Raw genomic sequence first — 8398 nt, forward strand, 5'->3', positions numbered from 1 at the left:
TGGGTAATAAATCACTTACACCAAAAATAGATACATATACTGTACCTAGTATGGAGGGAAAATTTAACTTTGATTTCAATTGCTTTGAAATAGGTTTCCGGAACTATTACAAATACCCTTTTTTCCAACATAAAAGTTGCAAAAGCGGTAGGTTTCAAACTGATGCTATTCTAACAAAGAGAGCGATTACCCCAGTAGTTGCGTTTATTTTTAAATATTCGATATTGCTTCAATAGTACAAAGAATACACAAGAGAAATTTAAAATCAATAACTGAACCGTTTTACCATACTATTCTTGAATATTTTGCAATTGTCAGGTATTTCCATTTTGCTTGAATATGTTATATTAATTATTTATGGTGGGCCTGACTAGAAAGATCCACTCAAAAATCAACTTTCAATACCCAAACTCCCACAAAGATTTTGATATACTATTATTTTATGAATTTGATTCAGGAATGTGTATTTATATCTAACTAAAGTAATAAAGTATGTTTGTCTATTTATCAATTTCTATGTTTTTTTTTCATCACAGTAACTAAACTATTAGCTGTTTCGCTGCTTAGCAACGAACCAGTGTCAGACAAAATCAAAGAATTTTTTTTACACCACGTCAATGTACAACCCAACAAAATTTTAAAACTCCAAGTCAAATTGGTCTGAAATAATTTGTTTAAAGCTAAAACTTTTTTTCCGTCCTGAGCTTTATTCCAATCTGGAATTGTGAGCACATCATCTGAAACAAATCACTACGCCACCTGCTGGAATAGATCACCGTATGGAACAACATGTTACAGAGGGATTACGTTCATTCCCGCATCAAGACACCATTGTCGTGAAGAAAATCCATACATAGTAAATAAGATACGATACCTGTTGCCGGTGAGACAGTCACAAGTCTTACTATGAATCCCTCCTTCTGTGGTCCGCGATTGGGAAGCCTCATACCGTCAGCGAAACTCCACCTTCTTTACGGTATTCATCTGAACGTTGTATTCACACCAGCCGACGAATGCCGTCCCGAGCTTTCTCCGCGGGCTTGATCGCTGCCGAATTTTCCGATTGCTGGAGCTTGTGTGACCCCCGACTTGCGTTTCTTCTGGATTCGCCGCTACACCAGTTTCTTCTTCCAGCTGCCTCCTTCGGAAGGGATCCCATCCTCGTCGCCAATGTAGTGTTCAGTAAAACACATTTGGTAGCTTTGGATTTCTATACATAAGTGACGTTTATTCATCCTACCTCATTCATAGCCTACTACACCGCACTTTTCCCGATTTCCGACACTGGGGCCAGAACCTGACGGACGTCCACTAGCAGAGTATAGTGGGATAACTCGGATTAATCGAAGGAAAAAGGGTAATAAACGCGATTAAACTACGAACGAAGATTTATTAACGTGTTATTCGTACAAAGGAAAAACGGAATGAGTGAAAATTTTGTTTTTGCTCTGTTGGTAGCAACGAGGGAATGCACGGTGGTTATTCTCTTCCAACAGATATACGCATGCAAAATGGTCATTGGCAGAGGAAGCTTTCAGTTAATAACTGTGGAAGTGCTCATAGAACACTAAGCTGAGAAGCAGGCTTTGTCCCAATGAGGACGTTACGCCAAGAAGAGAGAGAGTGTATATAATCCCTTAACCAACCACAAAAAATACAGTTATTAATAAATAACTTCAGTTGAGTATTATGCTAAATTGCATAAATAAATAATAAATTCTACATTGAAGATCTTCGAAAGAAAAAAAAGAATATTATTATAATTCAAATAGGATCATATATTTAAAATAATGAATAATAGTTTAATAGAAAGATTAAACAGGTTTCATATGATGATTACTGCTTAATGATTAAATTTTGAAAGTAGTGTGATTTGAATTAATGATTAAGGATTGAAACAATTATTAGGGTGTTTATTATTAAATATTCTTTTTTATTAAATTTCAAGAATAAATTAAAACAAGAAATACTATTAACCATCACTCTATCACCTGAAGCAGAAAAAAAAACAAACTCCAGACAACAAAGAAATTCAAATCACGAGATTTTACTCCCTACTATGTATACTACGGTACATATTATAGTAACAGAAACTATGCAATCGGTAGTGGAAGTATTTCTCCATACGATTCAAGAATCAAACGTAAATGCAGACTCAAGTTCTTCCTCTGTATCCCACCAGAAGAAAATCGATAAATCTTCAACTTTCTTCAGTGGAACTTACGTGGGCAACGTAAACAAAGAATGACCATGAAAACGACGCAATTCCACGATCACAGGGGAGGAAGAGTTGTGTATCATGGGAGTCGCGCATCTTGACCTGAGGGGCTGAAACTGGAACCACCTTCCTTATAGGGAAAATCAAGTTTCCAGCTGCCGTGTCAACGAAAGAACAAAGAAAACCAATCGTTTGCTACTTACCTTTGTGTTGTTTGGTTGTTTTCTAGGTAGAACCGTGGGACAAGAAATCACAAGACTAATTCACTTGAACAAAGCGGACTTCAATGGAACACGAATCTTCCAGTAACACAGTTCGGGTTACTGCACAATAATTTAGAATCACTGTAATTAGGAGAACAATATTTTTAATTGCTTTGCCAAATTTAGTTGAACCATACGAAAAAGACGCGATCGACAAACAAGTTGCTTCGCAATTTGCGTCAAAACAAACACGACGAGACTGACGAGAGCGGGGTAGCTGTCAAAATCAGCTGCCGTAAAATTTGGAGTTGTTGTGGGATGCGAATGCGGCTCTCTTTCCTCTCTTTGAGCGATCTCACGAATACTCACGAAGTCTTCTCTGCAAATTCATCAACGGAATCTGTACAGGCCGTAGAGGCGTTGTGTACAATTTTCAACCACTAACCAAGTGGTGTTAGTAAAAGCAGTGCGCAAGTTTGAGTCAGAGAGGGCGCACAGCAATCACTCTGGGGTAGTGGGTGGTGAGGTGGGTGGTGTAAAATGGGGTGATTTCGGTTTGGCGAAACAGGGTTTCCAAACTCACGTTTACCGATTTAGATTACAGCCACAAGCAAAAATGGCAGATTAACATAAAGTAGTTTTGTATTTTTTATTCATTATTTATTATTAAGGGGAAATATTCCATCTATTAACCCTAAAAGGGATACCTGGGGTCCATTGGACCCCAGGCGCCTTTCAGAGCTCGTCTTTGATGGAACACACTCAGCGAGGTGACGAAACTGAGGCCATGAAGGTATCCCTTTTAGGGTTAAGCAGAGTGCTCCCCAATTCGTCCCTACTTAAAACAAACGATTGAAGCGTACACACTTCGAAAAAATCGTGTAATATTGTGTCATTTAACGCCGACATATAGCAGCGAGCAAAATGACACAAAAATAAGTAAGATTTTATTTTTACACTAGGCGAAAACTATGCGACGCAGTAATTTTACAGCACCGCTTTTCTCGTCGACATAACCTCAAACTTGAACCCGATATTTTTTACTCCCAATCCATACAAACATTTCATCCGCACAGAATTCCCATCCCACCCAGTTTCTTAGTTTACCGGCAGAATCAGAAAACACTTTGTTTTACTTAAATTCATAACAATTTATTTATCATATTTACTGTACTGTTTTGCGTAAAGACAGCTGGTAATGAACCTCGACTTCTCGACTGCAGGAAATCAGGGTACAACGTCTAGCACTTGATGTTCTTCCAATTCGATCGCTTTCTTTGCTACTGGTCGTTTTCCACAATGCAGGATAACATTCAATCGTCACCAGAAACTTAAACGCACAACAATCGGTACAAACTTAACTCAAAACCCAGTGTAAACAAATGGACAGACCGTTCGCGAGCCACTCATGTTGATAGTTTGACGTTTCGTCAGCGCATGCATCGTGATTGTGTCGTGGATCGTGTAAATTTAAGTTACATATCACAGAATATTGAACGTCAATACTTTTAAATGAGCGCATTCTTCTCATAATGACACAATATTCATTTAACCATGTACGTTGTAACGATCGCATCAAAAGTAACTCAAAATTCAGTCAATTTTTAGTTTATGGCATGGTAGATTACGTATGTTCTTCATTTAAGTCACCCTTAAAATTGAGATTTTTTTGGTGTGTAGTTTATTTTCTCTTTATTTTTGCATTTTTTTGTTAGAAGTGAGCATACACGAAAAAAATTTTCCTTATTATATGTATAATAAAATGTTATACATTTTTGCCATTTCGATTTCCTAATAGAACCTATGTTCTAGTTGTTATATACGATAACTAATTATAATAAAAACTCGACCGATAAAGATTTATGTGAAATAAATAATTTGGGAAGAAACTCTTTCTATGAAAGGAAGTAAAATACGTTAGATACGTTCCGACTCCTCTCATGCAACGGCTCATGCTAGACTGAGCTAGCTCTTTATTGATGGACTCTCAGTCTCTTTTCAGATGCGTTACTGGATAACATATCGATATATAGTTCAGATTAGGGTGGACACTATAGTTCTCCCTTCTTAAGAAAAGACAATAATCAAATAAATTTCAGAATGAACATTTCAATAATTCAAAGCACTTCAAACATTCGATATCAAAACTCGTTGACGATGGTAATTTAGCTCCAGCAAGTTGATGCCTAGCTATGTATGTCGGGCTGCTCTCGAGCGGGTGTTGATGGGACTTCGGACGAGCTTGGCCTTCTTCCTTTCGTGTATGCGATCAGATGTCGGTTCTTCCGGAAATCCATAGAAATCGTCATCATCCTCGATTGAGTCCCTTCTACGTTTATTCATCGCGTTGGCAGTGACTGGGAAGTGGACCACTGTTCGGTTTCGCTTGGATTCGTGAACAGCCTTCAGTTGTCGTCTATGTGCATTCGTCTTATGCTTACCGATCAGAATCTGGAAAATATTATCAGACATTCTTTTTATAAATACGGCCTCCAACCATCTCGGGAATTTGTTGACATTTTCATAAAATAGCTTATCCCCTGCCACCAGCTTATCTAAACCATCTTGAGGCATTTTAGAAACCGTTCCTAGTTCCTCCTCTTCTGGTAAGGAACTTTGCTCGGTATCTCTCAAATAATGTTTGTACGTTTTCTTCGGATTAATCAAATCCAGTAACATTTTTGGCTGGTATGAAAGAACTCTTTCAGAAGGAAATTCGCCATCTGCACCAATACAACTATTTCTATAGTTAATCAGAAATAAATTTAGTTTATCGTCAACGTCTAATGACTTTGTTTTACTGTCAAGTAGAAACTTTTTAAGTGCCTCTTTAGCCACCCTCACCATCCTCTCTGCTTGGCCATTACTGGCTGGATGGTAAGGAGGACTTTTCAATACTTTAATACCGTGATTTTACAGGAATCCAACAAATTCATGCGAGTTAAATGGCGGTCCTCCGTCGGTGACCACCACATCCGGTAGACCAAACCTCGCAAACATTGTGGCAAATTTCTTATTTACAATTCTCGCCGTCGTACCAGAACGCATCCAATCAATTTCTAGCCACTTCGTATGGCTGTCTACAATTAAAAGAAAGTTGTTTCCCTCTAGATAGAAGAAGTCCGCGTGTAGACGACTAAAAGGACGAGTAGTGGCAATCCAAGAACCAGTTGCTTCTGGCTTCTTGATTACTTCCATCTTAGCACAGCTTGAACATGATTTTACAAAGTCTTCTATATCTGATGTTAATCCTGGCCAATACACTGTTCTCCTAGCTAGCGTTTTCATTTTAACCATGCCTTGATGGTTCGTGTGCAACAATTTTAACACACCTTCTCTCAGGCAATAAGGAATTATTACTTTATCTTCCACCATTAACACGTTATCCACTAGCTCAAGTTTTGTTTTTTGTGCATGAAAATCTCTAAATTGTGGAGAAACAACTTTTGGCCATCCAAATGTAACAAATTTTATTATTTCAGTCAAATACTTGTCCGATTGAGTTTCCTTGGAAACTAATGCCAGATCTAAAGGTAGATCATTGGAAAAATTTAAACTTTTGATGTACTCTTGATCCAAACTACTAGGTATTTTTTGTTCAAGTGGAAATCTACTACAGAAGTCTGCATTTCCTAATTTACTCCCAGGACGGTACTCAATCACAAAATCGTAAATTGAAAGCTCCATTACGTAACGTTGTAACCTTGTGACAAATATGGAATTCCGGCCATCTCTTCCAAAAATACCTATTAGAGGCTTGTGGTCAGTAAAAACCTTGAATTGTTGGCCAAAAAGAAACTTATGGAATTTTTTTATGACACATACCAAAGCCAAAGCTTCTAGATGCAATATCGGGTACTTTTTTTGCGCCGCATTCAAAGAAAATGAAGTGAAACATATTGGACGTTCAGCCCTATTTTCTGTTTGTGCTAAGACACCCCCTAAACCATAAGTGCAAGCATCCGTAACCACGATCAAAGGTTTTTTTGGATTGTAAAAGGCAAGAATATTTGCATTTATTAAATTTTGTTTGCTTTCTTTGAAGGCATCGTCACATTCTTTTGTCCATTCAAAGCGAATATCTTTCCTTAGAAGGTTGTATAAACATTTTAGCTTTCTGGAGATATTTGGCACAAATTTATTGTAATAATTTATTAAACCAAGATATGCTTTCAATTCGGTCACGTTTTCTGGTATTTTGGCCTTTACAATAGTAGATATTTTGTCTGGTGAAGGAAGTAATCCGTCTTCTGTAATCAAATGTCCCAAATATTGCAAAGAGTTAACGAAAAATTTACACTTTTTAAAATTAACATGAATGTTTGCATTAGAGAGCCTTTCAAGAACTTTCTCTAATTTGTCCATACATTCTTTAAATGTCTTGCCAGCTATGAGCACGTCATCAAGGTAACAACACATCCCATCCTCGTCGCCACTGTTATATACGATAACTAATTATAATAAAAACTCGACCGATAAAGATTTATGTGAAATAAATAATTTGGGAAGAAACTCTTTCTATGAAAGGAAGTAAAATACGTTAGATACGTTCCGACTTCGTCTCATGCAACGGCTCATGCTAGACTGAGCTAGCTCTTTATTGATGGACTCTCAGTCTCTTTTCAGATGCGTTACTAGATGACATATCGATATATAGTTCAGATTAGGGTGGACACTATACTAGTGTAATAAAATATATAAGGCAAAGCCAAAACACAAAACTTATACATTCCATTATTCTTGCTTATGTATAGTATTAGGTTTTGATCATGGTCATTATAACGAAAACTAATAAAACGCATAATGCACGCTAATGCGTTTCATGTGATTGATTCATACTCTTTTTAGCGATTTTAAAAATTCAAAAAGAATAAATTCTAATTTAAATGCTATGATGAAGGAATAGTTGCAACTTTCTGCATCATAGCATTTATTTAGCCTGAAGTTGAATGTGGATTAGATTTGCAAATTAGGCAGAGTTTATTATCTTTCATAGCTTGGGTTACAATTTATGGAAAATTACAATGGGTAAATTTATTGATGTTCTTATAATACAAAATGGTCTTATAAACTAATGTATAGCCTCGTTCCGTCAAACCTCCATTGAATTAAAATCGTGCTTTTTGCGGAAATACCATCTATTATTGATACAGAGTGGTTTAATTGGGGGACCATCGATGTAATCGATACTGTAGATGCAATATTTATCGGTCTTGTCAATGATTTTATATGCCAGAAAATGTTCGTCAAATTGTCCTACCACCCATCTTAGACCTACTAAAACACACTAGAACCAGAGACTAGAATATCGATTATTTCCAGCAAATCTACATTGAGATGTTGGGTAATAGTAACATATGTGCCGGTTTTGAAAACTGTGCCTTTATACTTGATCTGTGTAGTTTCTCGCATGTTTTGATCGACTCCGAATGGGAGAGGTCGCGGTAAACTTTTAGCATAATGCTTATCTTCCAAACAGCACGGTTTAAAAGTACCTTCCAATGAATCTTTAAAAAAATCTTTGTGGAAAACATCGTGGCTAAACTGCAGAGCGGCTTTCATACATAAAGTATAACATATGTTTTTCCTAGACGAAATGACCCCTGCGTATTCTTTGAATGTTTTATGCTTCGCTTCATATCGGTAGTTCATCAAAGAGCTCACGCTACCGCTCATTAGTGTTACTGATTTGTAATGACATAAAAAATGCTGCTTAGGCTTCAAATGTAATTTGAATAGAATTTGATATTGTCTGTGATGCTCTGAACATAATTGTCGCAATTCTTCCAACTCTATGTCGTTGAATGTTGGCATAAGAATTTTATCAGTTATTTTCACCAAAGTCTTACAAAATTGCCATACTGCGTCGCTTTGTGGTACAAATGGACCTAATATAAAAGTAAAATAGTAAAATAGTGTCTCTGATGGTCTATTGGTCTTGACGTCATTATTATAGGTTTCTATTGTTCGTCTGTAT

At 36.8% G+C, this 8398-nt stretch overlaps 1 protein-coding gene across 1 annotated transcript in view; it reads right to left on the reverse strand.

Moving 5' to 3' along the window:
• Window positions 1–2648, reverse strand: part of LOC109403570 (T-complex protein 11-like protein 1) — a 48144-nt gene extending 45496 nt beyond the window's left edge. Inside the window, exon 1 of the mRNA XM_062845361.1 lies at window positions 2422–2648. The gene's annotated coding sequence lies outside the window, so the exon portion shown is untranslated. The remainder of the gene's footprint in view (window positions 1–2421) is intronic.
• Between the last annotated feature and the right edge of the window lie 5750 nt (window positions 2649–8398).

Source organism: Aedes albopictus, chromosome 1 (assembly GCF_035046485.1).
Source record: "Aedes albopictus strain Foshan chromosome 1, AalbF5, whole genome shotgun sequence".
NCBI classification, from domain to species: Eukaryota; Metazoa; Arthropoda; class Insecta; order Diptera; family Culicidae; genus Aedes; species Aedes albopictus.